Source organism: Anser brachyrhynchus (assembly GCF_964034855.1).
Source record: "Anser brachyrhynchus genome assembly, chromosome: 1".
NCBI classification, from domain to species: domain Eukaryota; kingdom Metazoa; phylum Chordata; class Aves; order Anseriformes; family Anatidae; genus Anser; species Anser brachyrhynchus.
Genome location: NC_137694.1, coordinates 28,267,190 through 28,281,876, shown reverse-complemented (window position 1 = coordinate 28,281,876; position 14,687 = coordinate 28,267,190). Strand labels below are relative to the sequence as shown.

General features: G+C 34.7%; 1 protein-coding gene and 1 long non-coding RNA gene across 17 annotated transcripts in view; both read left to right on the top strand.

Moving 5' to 3' along the window:
* The window catches only part of FOXP2 (forkhead box P2), a 439,933-nt gene that overhangs the window by 351,891 nt on the left and 73,355 nt on the right, over positions 1 to 14,687 (top strand). Inside the window, exon 3 of one of the 16 annotated variants that reach the window (XM_080555105.1) lies at positions 3,374 to 3,444. The exons of the other annotated variants lie outside the window; for them this stretch is intronic. The gene's annotated coding sequence lies outside the window, so the exon portion shown is untranslated. The remainder of the gene's footprint in view (positions 1 to 3,373; positions 3,445 to 14,687) is intronic. 16 annotated transcript variants of the gene reach the window in all.
* LOC308177679 overlaps positions 3,453 to 14,687 on the top strand; it is a 20,493-nt gene continuing 9,258 nt past the window's right edge. The window contains exons 1-2 of the long non-coding RNA XR_013939302.1: positions 3,453 to 10,540; positions 10,677 to 14,687. The exon at positions 10,677 to 14,687 is cut by the window's right edge and continues 9,258 nt beyond it. This is a non-coding gene — a long non-coding RNA (uncharacterized lncRNA). The remainder of the gene's footprint in view (positions 10,541 to 10,676) is intronic.

Sequence of the window (14,687 nt, the reverse complement as noted above, 5' to 3'; positions counted from 1 at the left end):
TGAGGGTATATAATATTTGAAAAGTTTGTTCTGAGCTGCTACACAATAAAAAGCATGAAGTTACTATTTACGATTTTTAGCTTTGGCTACATCTGCTTATATATACATGTATATATTTTCTTTCGGAGCTATATTCAAAACAAAAATATGCTTACATACCTATGGCCATTAGAGTCAGTCTGTTGAGTATGTGACTTCCTGAAGCATCCTGTTGATTTTTTCAATATATTTTTTAATATGCATATTAGTACCTACAATTCTATGGCTGATTCCTCTGTGTTTATTTGTGTGTGTACGTGTGCACATGTGTGTAGATTGTAACATTTTCATTCATTTTGTCCTGCAGGGAGAGTTTCTCTTTAAAACTAAAGGGAAAGAAGGGAGTTAGAGGGTTGGTTGGTTTGTCCAGGTAGGACATAGAGTATTTGGCTGGGTTGTGTATATGTCCTGTGATACAATGAAATGATTGAGGCTTTCAGCAGTGTTCTTCATTCATAACTGAATGAAAACTAAAATGAATGCTGTTACTTCTCCTTTTCATCTGGAGTAACTTTTTGTGCATTGCATCTATCTGATACAGGCTGAATTTACGATGTCAATATAGATTATTTTGTTTTTACATCTATTTTACATAGGTACAGATGATTGCTTGGAGTGCATACTAATGGGAAGTCAAAATTAGTTAATTGGTGTGTTGGAAGGGGAATTTATTTCACAAGACAATAGGTGGTTAAACCTTGTCTCAGCCATTCACCTTAACAGTTCAGGCTTGAGAGACTTGTCACCATTCATAGTCAAGACACTTCTAGTCAACACATTGTTGTCAGTGAATAGTCAACACACTTTTAAGAGACAGTTTATCTCATCTGAGTTGGACATCTAATTAGGATTGAATAAATTGTGCCACAGAAATGCCTATTTTTTCTCCTTTGATTATACAGGTAACCTCAAATAACTAACTCAGATGTAGGTGCCTATAGCATAGGTTTTCTGCATTTGGTATAGTGATTCCCCTCCATTTTAACTTTTTTTCCCCTTTCTTTCTAAATAAATTGCTGCTTATGAAATGAGCTGGGCTCATTGTCGATAGAGTTTTACCTCTTTACACACCGAGCATATTAGACTACATTCTACATAGTCAAACAAACTATGTTTAGATTGAATAAATTCTGTATGACCATTCATGAAGAGAATAATTAATTCAATTTCAGTTTGTTATTTTTTTCGTTAGTGTTTCTCATTAGGTGAAGGAGAGCAACTAGTTCCAGTTGGGTTACAGTGTTCTAGTGATGTGGCATCAATCCTGTAGCATCAAAACTAAGAAACAGTCATTCTACATGAGCTTACAAGCATTCATGAAACTTCAGACTAGCTGTCAGATCTAAGTACTGAAATTGGTTTGGTAAAGGTGAATGATTTAGTGTTCTATTTCAAAGAATTTAGCCACTACTTTTCCCATTTTGTTAAAATAGCCTCATAATTTGAACACTTGCTGTCTTTTTCTATATAAAAATAAATAAAATGCAGCAGTCTGGGCTTTTGGTAGGAAAATTTAACTTTTTTTTTTTTTTTCCCCACAGTGGCCATTTTTGTTAGAATCGTGTTGTCTTCTTTACTGATCTTTCAGATGATACTTTTGACTGCAGTGTTTGGCAGAATCCTTGGTAGGGTTCTGATGGCTTCTAGGGTTAATTTTATAAAAATGTCTATAGCATTTAACAGTTGCAATGGATTTCTTAATTTTCCACTTTCTTTGAATATAACAAAATGATACATTATCCTAATAGTTTCTTAGTTCTAATCTATTATATTCTCATCTAGTTGCACAAGAAATTAAGTAAACATCTATATGATGTGATGGGAATTCCTTTTTTAAAGTTTTCTCAGAAAGCACAGAGATTCTACCCTTCACTCTACTTTTGGCAACTTGTATCTCCCTGATGTATGTGCTTTTGCTGTTATTTGTCTGCTTCAGAATTTTTGTAGTTCAGATTTCATTGCATTCCTTGTACTCTTGGAATTACTTTTCTTTGTTTCAGATATAGAAATGCCTACAAGACACAGTCTAAAAAATCTGTGTTTGCATGTTGCATGCATCTGTTTATACATCCATATATACAGAGTCTCTCTCTTCACAAGGAGTCACATAGAGAGGGCAAGGGGCAACAGATACAGTTGCACTGGGAGATGTTTTGTCTTGATTTGAAAAAGAAATTTTTTACCGTGAGAACAATCATTCCTGTGAACAACCTCCCCAGAGGTGTGGTAGAATCCCCATCACTGGAAGTTTTTCAAGATATGATTAGACAGGGTGCTAGATAATCTCATCTAGACTCATTTTTCGCGTGGAAGGTTGGACTTGAAGATCTTCTGAGGTTCCTTCCAACCTGGGTTGTTGTATGATTCTGTGATTCTGTGTATATTTACATTAGTAGATATCATATGCAATACAAGCACAGGTAATAAACTTTTCTCAACTGAACTTTACTAGTCTGTTTCTTTCTGTTGTTCCACATCTCTGTTGTTAACACTTATTTTCCATGAGAATTCCTTGCTGTTTTCTCTTACTTTTTTTTAGCTTTTGCATGTCAGTTCTTTTCCCAAAAGCACAATGACTTGTGAACTGGAAGAGGGATTATTAAATCCAAAATCAGTGACAAATTCAACATCATTTCACTTACTGAAGCCAACAGTAGGATATCATAGGTTAAGAGAAGATTCCAGCTGCCTAGTAGATCACACACTTGATTTAAGCCCTGGGAGGTTAAGATGCAATAGATTTTCATTCTACAGTACTCAGATGCATACAGAAAAATCATTTTAAAGTTATTCTGATATTTCTAAGATGTAAAGTTATTAGACTCCCCAGACTAAATTTTAATTAAAAAATAATAATAACTTACAGGAAGGAAAAAAACTCTGTGATGGATTTGAACACATTTTAAAGAGTTTTAAACTAGCTTTCCTTTTATATAATATGCTACATATAATTATATACATTTGCTACATACATGATGATGTGATGTTGTATAAAGGTTTTATTCTAGTTTTGTTTGGGAGAATCTGCATAAGTCACGTATGGTTTCACCGTCTGTGAATAATGTGGCAACTCCAAACTCGTGCCAATGAAACCGTCATACTATCATATCATGTACTGTATATAACATACATACGCACTTATAATGAGGTAGATGATAATACTGAAAATTTCTTCCCTCCAGGCTTGAAAAATGACCAAAAAATAGAGGTCACTTTTCATGCCTTGGGAAAAATAGATCAAGAAATTAAAACTCCAATCAATACCTATAATTATAAAATGTGTTTTAATGTGCTGCAGCTTCAGTTACCCTCAGCTGAAGCTTCTCTATTTTAGCTTACAGGGTCTTGTGACCTCAGCCCATAGCAGAGTTTCAACAGTAATAGCGACAGCCATCTTGGATAAATGTAAGTGAAATTTTTCCTCATTTCTACAGTTTCTGTCCCTCACATTCAGTTTTGGAGTTTTGTTTTTCACTCAGGGTGTAGGCCTCATTCCTGGCAACACTTCTATTTTGAGCCAAGTAGTATGACTGACAGAAAGTAGCAGTGAAACAACCAAGTGGTTACTTCATGCTTTTTAAATGTCATGGGATCAGACTAATTTTGTGCATTGAAAATGCCAGTGTGATGGCTATGCAAACTTTATTTTAGCTGCAGCTAGCTTGGTGGTAGTTTTTATTATCAAACATGATTAATCTGCAGAGAAAGTACAAAAAAGTCTTTGGTCATATAATTTTGTTTTAGCTAACACTAAGGGTGAAATATAGGAGAATTCAGATTTTTTTTTTTTCAATAAAAAGTTTATCTTCTTCAGTCAGCTTTGCCATTTCAGTTCAGTTGTAGTAATCCATTTCCTAAACTTAGCTGCACATTCACTAACTATTATATAAGTCTGGTGTAGGAGCTGGAAAAATATACATGTCATACATACTGTCTGGGTAACAACTTTCAAACCTATGAGTTATAGAAGGATGGACATGCATGTCCGGCGTGAATTTCTGAGGAACACCAAATACAGCATATACTGTTGAAGTCAATGTTTATTCAACAGTTGTCATGTTGTTGTAGTAGTGGCATGTGTTGTAGTAGTGGCAGCTCTATGATTCTAATCCAAACAGAAGAAAACAGAAATGTGGTTATCATCTATTTAGAAAAACCTGTCCTGTGTGCTGATGGTCTTAAGAAACTAGTATTTAGTGGTAACCTACAAATGGTACCTGAATGTAGGTCTTGTTCAGCATTCAGTCCTGAATTGGCCTTTGACTGAATTCACTGTTTGTGAATAATGTGACATCCCTGATCTGTTAAACCACCACACCACCCCTTCGTCTTCAGTAACTGTGTATGTAACATGCAGACATCCTTTAAAGTCCAAGTTTTTATTTTCATATATAGGCCATGGTTGCATGGTAGCACTGTAGCTACAATTGTACCTTATTATGGTCTCAGGTGGCTAAATACATGGTTGTTCAAATGCAGCCTGTTCTCTTCATGTGATTTCATAGGATGTATCTGTAATGAACTACAAGAAAAGAAAGGCAACACATATGCAGTAGCTAAAACTAGAAGGGAAGCTGCCTCCATCCGTCTTACAAATATATCATTCAGAGATTGATAAGGTGCCATCTTAGTGTTTTACCTGCAGATCTGTAGTCAGCTTCAAAATCATTAGAACTCAAGTCTTTTTGCAAGTATGCATTTGTATTATCTCCGTAATGGATGTGACACCAAATCATCTACAGCAGGACCTAGAAGGTCTGAAGGTAGAAGACAGTGTATTGAAACCAGCTTGTGATTATCTCAAATTTCTGTATGTCTCAAGCTTCAGTATGTCACATAGGTGGGAGGGTGGGCCACACACAGAAATCTGGTTGTAAAATAAATTGGATGCTGGAAGACTATTATTTTTGCACTCCTGACTATATGACAATGAATCTATGACTGAAAAAAACATGTAAGAAATGTTAGGCTTGGCTACCAGTTACTAAGAAACAGCAAGAATATACTGAGGTCTGAAGAGTAATTCCTAAAATTTCTCTGAGGAAACAGATTCAGTTGAAAACCTATGCAAACCGCGAGGACCAATGTCCTCAATGATAAAATAGTATTATAATAATTACCATAAATCTTCATTTAATTTCAAGAGAAGAGGTTTTCTTACAATCATCATTGCATGGCTTGAGCTAATGAAAGATCTTTGAAACCACAGGCAAGAGGAAAAATGCAGATTTTAAATGTGTGTGAGGATATAGTAAAAGATCAATTTGTGAGAGATTTCATGAAATCAGCACTATGATGGTAGCAGTTTCAAAAATGGTTATACCTGTATGCTTATCAAACACCAGTTATGTTGGTGGAGCCATGTATGCCAGCATAAATGCATTACCACTACAAGCTCAATCCTGTATTTTGTTATCTTTTTGACACTCTAGTTTATGTGACATCTCTGTCCCATTAAGTGATATGATCCTTCTGTACAAGAATAATCCCCTGCTTTGATGACTGTCTCAGTCTTGTAACAACATCCAGATTATTGAATTAATAGAATGATAATGTGATTCTATATGTCTTGTTAAAACAATATTCCTTTGATAATGGACAGTTAAAATGTGTTTTATTTCCTGTTTTTATTATTTATGTAGCTCTTCCAGTTGATTATGCAATGTACAGAAAGTCCAAAACTTTGGGTTTTTTTTTGGCTATATCATGTAGCACATTTAACATTTTTGTCTCTCTATATAAATATATAAAAATATGCATATATAAATATGTATATGTGTCTGAGTGTAACATTGGGGCTTATATCTCATTATTCAACATTTCAGTGTGTTAAAGACCGAAATACAGCAGAAAGCAATGTGTAAATATATATCATAGGAAGTGTGGTAGAGCATGTTCAGGTTGTACAGTATGAAAAGCTTGCTATAAAATGTTTTAAGATATTCAAAAGCCAGATGCTCAGAAATCCATCCTGCTAATCCATTTTGTCAAATAGATATAACATTGCTTACATTATACGTAATACAAACTTATAGGAATTTTCACATGATCATGTTTCGAATCGTCCAGCAAGAAAGAGGCATTTGTGCTTGATATTAAAAAGTATAAACTAGGATTTTGTAGAGATAATGAAGTAACAAAAGTACTGATGGTGTTGCAGGTATAAATATATATGGTTCTTTGAAATTGCCTTTGCATCCTCCATGTATAAATGGAAGAGAAATGTTAGACACTTAATAAGGAACTAAAGTCCATCCTTGCAGTATACATTACTGCAAATATAAATTTTGTTAAGCCTGAAATCTACTGCTTTTTAATGTTCCATACAGTGAAATCTAGCTGGTTGGTGTAAGATGAGGGTTGTCTGTGCACCCAGAGCTCCCTCTGAGTTCATTTCCAAAAAGAGATTGTAATCAGTCATTTTACTGTGCCTTCCCGTTTTATGTTGGAAGATGTCCTTTGATTTCATTCAAAATTGATCAATTTCAGAAAGTTCTTAAGGACATGTTAACAAGAGTACAGCTTTAGACACTTTAATGAATCTGTCGTTCAGAAACTCCCAATGATGACTGGGTCATAGCTACCGAATAAAAACAGACAGATAGATGGGTAGATGTATATATGCACCTTTTTAAATAGCTCCCAAATCTTTGTTTCTTCCCAAAGAAAACATAGGTTGTCAACTAAACCTATTCAGCAACTCTATAAACAAGAGGATTCCAACAGAATGTCCCCTCCTTCTTTGGATAAATTTTGCTTTAATTTCCTTGTGCTTGTTACCATCATTTAACACAGTGTTTATAGGGTGAATAGAGAAAATAAAGATATCCTTTGTCAACAAGTTAGGTAATGATCCTCAACTGCCATGTTTAGCAGTGAATTGATCATTCATCTCTCTCATTTTCTTCCCTTAAAATATTTTTTTCCCCTAGCCTTTGTGACTTGTAACTGCAACAGAATTGCCCATAATTTAGAAAACTTTTCAAATGAAATAAGCTTGATTTTCTTTACCAGTTTTGTAAAATGTCATTTTGGCCTCTGTAGGGTTTGCCACAGTTGAGAATAGGAACTATCTGTCCAGAAAGACTCCAAAATGTAGCCAAAAAATTGAAATATTTCAGCAGCATCAATACAATTGATATGACATTGAATACTAGAATTTAATTAAATATTACATTTACAGCCTTTTTCATTATTAATTCTCAGTACTAAAACACCTTGGAATTTGTTCCATGAATTTTGTATCAAAAAAGATTTTGTGGAAGATGTTTTTTCAAAACAATATTTTTAATATCAGTCTGTTGAAAGTGCATAATATCAATATCAGTTTCACCTCAAAACAAAACTTCCATTTTGAAATTTCCTTCCTAATGTTTTTATAAATTTGAGTTATAAAAATTTGATTTTACAGGAAAGAAAAATCTGAATTGCATTTAAACCATATTTTTAACCCTTCAGGATTGCTGAATCAAAGTTCCTTTTCATGCTGTTGATTGTTGCTCATTTTTTATAGTTTATAAGTGGATTTTTCCATTTCCATTCCATTTACCCATTGCAGTGTATTTTTCTGCATATTTGGGCAGAGGGAATCAGTTCTGTAGCACCTGAAAACCTTAGCTGTATTTTTTTGTTTTGTTTTATGAAACACTGCAGTTCAGAAATTGCTTGTGCTTCCAGGTGGAAAATAATTTTTCAATTATTAATTTCAATTTAAAAATCTCAGTGTCTTCTCCCAGTTTTGAAGAGTTATGAAAACTCTGGTAAAACTTAGATGGTGGCACATGACTTTCTGCTTCAAATGAATGTTGTAAACTCAACAAATATATGTATATTACATATATGTGAACTATAATACTGTCTTTAATAAACAAGATAATAATGTAGGTCATAGAGTAAATTAATACTTTCAGACTTTCTTCTTCCAGACCTTCTTTTGCTGGGTTGATTTTTTGAGGACCAATTGCTGTTACTGTCACACTTGGTAGCAAAGCTGATACTGATTTCAGCTCAGTACTGGTTTCAGAGCTGGATCAGATCTTTCAGTAAAAATACATATATACAATTATGTTTGTAAGTTAGTTATAGTCAAGCATAAAAACAGATGACAAAGCTTTAATGTAGCCAGAATTCAATAGCAGACTAGTATTGAAAATTGTTTGTCTTTACTGTTCCATTTTGTATATTCATTTTGTCAGTAAATGGCACTATTTCTGTCATCCTTAATTCTATCTTTGCAAAATACATATGGATTTTCATACAAGTGCATGTCTACAAATAATAATCGGCTTTAAATAATTTGCTTTAATTAAAGCAAAGGAAATGAGATGTTAAATAACTTTTGGAATGTAAGTAAAGTGTTGGAATAGGTTGCTGGGAGTGTTGTGGGATCTCCCTTGGTTGAAGGACAAACATCAGTCATAAATGAAACAATTTATTCTACTTTTGAAGAGAGGGTGGGCTAGCTTACTTGCCAAGGTAAGGTGTTGTGTGTCTTTTTGTTTTGCAATTAATGTAATAATGTTTTAAGAAGAAGTATTACTTTAACTCATTTCTTTTAATGAAATGAAATTCAAATTAGATAGCTAATCAGTGGTTACAGTAATTATGTCTATATGCATAGTGAACATTTTGTTGTTGTTGTTGTTTACGAGTAATTCAAACAATATGACAAAGAAGCTACATCTATTATTCTTAGAATAAATATCTAAATTTTATTCAGAAGAATTCTTTGACTCAAATCTTCCAAAAGTTTCTGGGCTTATTTCAAACTTTCACTATTATGGTAGTAATACTGAATTTTCATTAAGACCCAAACTTTGCAATTGATTTTCCATCTAGAGAGCCAAATAAAAACAAATTCTTATGAATCTGTAATTTTCAGTGGAAAAGTATGCAGAGAGCTTTTGAAAGTACTGCTTTATTAAATTCTAATCACTTCTAAGACTAGGAACTTTTGAACAACAGTTGGAAAAATTAAAGATTTAGAAACCTGTTACTTCCAAAACTAACAGGGAGTAACTAGATCCCTTCCCTTTATTACTCTTGTGGAGTTGGTTGCGCTCTGAGATGTAGGGGACTAGGGAGGTCACATTCCTCTTTTGTCAGCTTTGGAGCAGAGAGAAGAGCCAGCAGTCATTCTGCTTTGGTAAAAGCAGTAGCCCTTTGCACTTGCTAGCCCAGTGAGTAGATTGTCATTAGTTACCCAAAGTGGGAGAGTTAAGAGAGCAGACTGAATTTCTGTAGCCCATTAACTAACCCTTCAGACCAGACAGACACTTGAATTGCCCTTGTCCATGTTCTTCTCCTCAGTTATGAGTGGAAGGGAACAAGGTACCCAACCCTGGCCATCATAGTCTTTAAATGAATGGCATTAACAAACATTTTTGTGTCTATTTGAAGGAGTCCAAATTTTCAGTTTAAGCCAAAATAGGCTACTTATATATATATATATATATATATATATATTTTCCTACCTGCTTGTCAGGTTTTTTTTTTTTTTTTTTGGTAGCAATAGAGATTTTTCATTGTGTACACTATTTTAAACTCAGGGTGTTGTTCTGTATGGGACTTCTGCTGCTTCTATTTCTGACTGAAAGGACTTGTAGGTCCAAAACATTTTTTGTTTCTTGGTAGGACAGTTAAAACTATTCATTTCCATATAGATGTTGTATCATTATAACTTTATAAATACACATACTTTCTGGTAGCCCTGGGGGTGCTATATATTTTTTTTCTGACAATTAGCCTATAATATATAATAATAATCTATAATATATAATAAATCATAGTTTTCATCTTCTTTTGAGAAGAAAAATAATACTTTTATTTTATAAATATGTTGTGACATCCTTAAGAAAAATGCATTATTGAAGTAATATTCACAAGATTTTAAGTTAAAGAATATACAAAATGTAATAATCAAACTGTTATATACAAGACTGAAGAAAACATGTTCCTAGGTGCAACATAATTTTTGTGATTCATCTTGAGAATGAGTTAGCTAAAATGAAGGTGCTCTACCAGTGTTATTTAAAGTTCCATGCTTAAAATGACTAATTTTATAGCATGTATTTTCTGTTTGTGTGCCTGTCAGTTTTAAACAGCTTTTTATATGCAAATGCATGATGACAGTTCTATATTCTGTGTCATTTATTCACTAGATTTTTTCATGCTATTGGAATAATCCCTTAACAGATATTTATAGGGTTTTTACAGTTGTTTTGACAAATCAGACATTGTTATTAAAATGATAAAAGAAAGTAATTTTATTACTTTTTGCATTGGAAGTTCTATTTTTTTAAAATATATATATATATGTTTCCCAACTCTACTTTAGTAAATCTTTTACTGAAATTTTGTCTTTTCAGTTTCTCTGTGTTTGTGTGTATTGTGTGTGTGTGAAGAAAAATCTGCAATTGGAACTTGCTTCTAAAGAAGTGTATCACTAAAGATTTTCCATCTTTACTGCTTCAGTAATTTCATCATATGCATCTGCATCAAGGTGTGTGTTCCAATAAGTTAATTTGTGAATACCACATGCTCTGCTAGTACTAAATTTGGCTCCCACTGGAGATAGATTGCTCTGCCATACTTTTCAATATGAACAGACTTAGGCTTATTGTCTATAATTTTTGTAGTTCGGAAAAGCTCTTGCCTTACCCTGGATGGTAAGAGAGGATGCTCACAAAGTGAAGAGTTGGGAGGATTTTAGCTGCAGGTCTAAGCAGTGGCTGAAGAGAGCGCTCTATAATTTCTGAAGAAAACTGCAAATTTGTCTCATCTCCAGGTAACACTTCCTATTTTGATACTAACCTTAGGCATTAATTTAAGCTGAAAATGGAGATTGAGAAGACCGAGTACATATTCCCATAGTCATTGGCAGTTGACATAGAAAGACAGTGAAAGGACAAAGACATTCACCTGTGTCTAATGAAGGAGGTGACATTTCAGTAAATGGAAGGTGTTTTAATATATTCTGTGAGCTGGCAGTCTCCCAAGACTGCTCATGGAAGTGTATTTGGGGAAAGAAGGAGTGTATAGAAGAAACAGTTTCTTTGCATTGCAGTGTGCAAGTTGGAGCAGGGACTGGTCCCAGGCCTAATGGGAATGACTAGGCTGGTGGAAATATCCAGCTGCTGGAGCCTTGGACTTCTTCTAGATCTGTTCTTGGCAGGTTTCGTGAAACTATATTTATTCCAGATTATTTTCAAGATTTCTTTATTCTTTTAGGATGACTCTATGTTAATAGAATTGCTGGTGTGGAACTTGCATTGTTGGAGAGCAACATGGTACATGGGATAAGGAATGGAAAAGCTAGTTTTACTGTTTTTCTGACTCTCTCACCCAGGAGCCCTGTAGCCTTGCAAATGGACTGCTAAACAGTCCGGATTCATCCTGCCTAGCCTTGGGCATTCAACTTTAAATATACCTGTTTGAAGCAGAGTCTAACCTGTGTCGTAGTAGAAAAGAGAGAGACACGGACAATTCTGGTTTTACATGGACTGGATTAGTCCCAATCTTTGCATATTGCCTTCTATTTCCTCTAGGAAATGCCCAGGGCAAGTAGACATGGGCACTTCCCTTTAATATGCTTAAAGTTATGTGGTACAAACCTGGCCTAAGACTCACTGGTTCATAAGATACTATGAAATTATTAGAATTAATATTCTAACGAGGTCCTTATGAGGCTCAGATACCTAATAGATTGTTCCATGATGTGATGCTTTGTATATTTATCTGAAACATAGGAGGTGGGAGTTAGTATGGGACAAAGAGAGAGAGTTTTTGCTGTGACAAACTCTCATGTTCTAGTTTATGTTTCCTATTGGATCTCATTTTCTTTTTTAAGTTCTTCTTTTGATCTTCATATGCAGTTTTCTCTATTAACTGACACTTATGACAGTTCCTTATTAAAGTTAACCAAAAGATCAAGTTACTGTTCTGTTATTCCATATTGTTTACTTAAGAAATAGGCTGAAAAAGTACTCAAGCTAATACCTGTGTCATCTCTTACCAAACTGCCACATGATGCTATAAAAGATCAGAGGCAGAAAATTCAGCCTGTACACCAGGACAGGCCTGTCTACAGTTCTCAAACATTGCATTCGTCATACGGATAAGGTACTTGTGTGAACAACGGATAGCAAAATGAAATTAGGCATGCAAAAATATCTGCTCTGTATGCAAGCTTGGTTATATTTTATATAGAACAGGGATTCCTCACATTTATACGACACATCATGAGAAGGTAAAATACTGCAGTGGGCTCTAGTTGGCTAGAGCATTCAAATGAAGGAAAAGTTAGGTGTACATACAGTTGTAAATGCCTATTCAAAACAGGTATTTTTGCAAGAGATGAATGCGAAAGTGGGTAGGAGATAATTGTATCCATCCAAATACTTGATATGTGTACAGACATCAGATGTGAGGTTCTGGCAGATTTTGAGAGTTGCGAGCTGCTTCAGGATGCCTTCCTGGACCTGGTTAGAGTAATCCACCTGAGACCTTGTAAAGAGCCTTGTAAGGTACTGCCTTCCTCAACTGGAGTCAAGTAAAAAGTATGTTATGTTTCTGAGAACGAAGTTAGCTCAGAAGAAATAGCCTTGCAACTGTCCTTTGTCAATGTGTTACCACTAAAGATGACTGCTGTGGTGCTAATTTTATTTAGCATTTGGCATTTGTGTTTGGGGTTCTTTCTAATGAGGGCTGTTTTATCTATTTATTTATTTATTTTTGGAAACAATTTGTAGCCTTAACATTATTAAAATCATTAGCAGAATCAGTGCAGTTCTGTGGCTGCTGTTTAGCAAATAAAAAATAAAGATGACCTTAGTCCTCTATTCAATGGTCACTGCAGGTCATATTCATATGGGAATATGCTTTCTATGGTTTCATACTTTTTTCCAAATCTTTTGAGATCATTTTTGTTAAAGGCATCCACACAACTTAAAAACAAACAAACAAACATCCTACACCAAATGTTGTGCATTGGGTCATTTATTTTCCTTTTAAAAAACCCTCTATATGTTTTCTTATTGGGTTGTTTTTGTACAAGTGAAATGTGAAGCCCTTTTATTAATTCACTAGAGATCCGTTAATCCATTTTCCTCATATCCAAGAAACCCCACCTTTCCATCATACATGCCAAAGACACATAAACAATAAAAGTGCATTATTCTTAACTCTATAGGACTGTTTTTCAAATTTTAAGTAATTAAGCAGTCCTCTGAAATTGGTATAGAAACTTTTAGATTTACATGAACAGGCATACCTACATTACCTGGCTAGACAGCTGCTTTGTTGCCCTCGTTCTGGCCTCCCTTGACCATGTTGTTTGCTGTTTTCTTGCTTTATTCTAATCCATGGCCAAAGCTGAGCAGGGGTGCTTGAGGGTCAGAAATTAGCTGATGACTGCATCATCTCCTTATTCTCTTTACAGCCAGCTTTCCCACACTCGGTCTCGCACAAGATTAATTTTCTAGCAGTGAAGAACAGAACTAGAAAGCAGCTTGCTTCATTTTGCTCTTCGATCACCAAGAAGCAAATGGTTGGCTGCAGATCTGTATTTCCTGCTTAGTCATATGGCCCGCTTTTATCACAAACTGTTCAGAAGAGCCTGAAAGATGGAGTGGTGGATAGGTAAGGGACTAGCTTCAACCACCAGATAAGATGAGAGGTGGATTATCCTGAGCTAATCACAACACTCCTCCCTGTTTCCCTGAAAGCCTGAGAAGTATCCACACATCAGCTGCTCCGTGGACCAAATGGTAGTCTTCACGTTCATTGCTTACCTTTGACTGGGATCCATCCATTTTATCCAGAGCTAGGAGCAGGTAACAAAAGTTCATACCCAAGCATTCATGATACATAAAGCCCTACATGCTGGAATATTTGTCAGCATTGGCAGGGTCAAGAGGGAACTTTCCTATTAAAGGCTTCTTTGGCTGAGGCCAAAACATGTTTCTTTTCTCTTCATGCTAATAACATCCATAAGATATGTTTCTGATATGCTTGGACACTATTTTCAATCTGTTGCAGCTGGTGAAGTTTGATTTGGGCATGGGGAGAAGGAGTATTTCAACCAGTTTGGGTAAATTTTATTGGAAATTTAGAATATCAAATTAAATCACTTTAAAATAGAATACGCTATTTTTTTAAGCCAATAGAAACCTCAGTCAGCAGTTCATGTGAAATTTTCTAAAGGTGTCTTGTGTGCATTGATAATAGAAAGATAGCAACAGTAAAATAATACCATAATTTAGCACAATATACCGATTTTTCTCAAACAGTCATATAGATAAATAAAACATTTTAACTGTAGTATGTATTTACATATATACTAAGGATAGTCTTAGGTAATACAACTCTTGTTTAAAAGCCTACAGGGTATCTCATACTTCCACTTTGATAATAATTTTGTTGGTTCTGAATGGCTGTGCATGTACAGTCCTCTGCTTCTTCACTTCTGTGGGGTTCAGCAGTATGCAAATGTTTTGTTCCGTGTCAGAAAGTAAATTAAATATTCTCATCCACTAATGTTGTATGCCTAAATTTGGAAGTTCTTTGCATGAGTCATGGGGAGTCAGGTCTCATACAAAACAATTCACAATTCAGAACAGAGCATAATTTATTCCATCTGAGTTGCCATC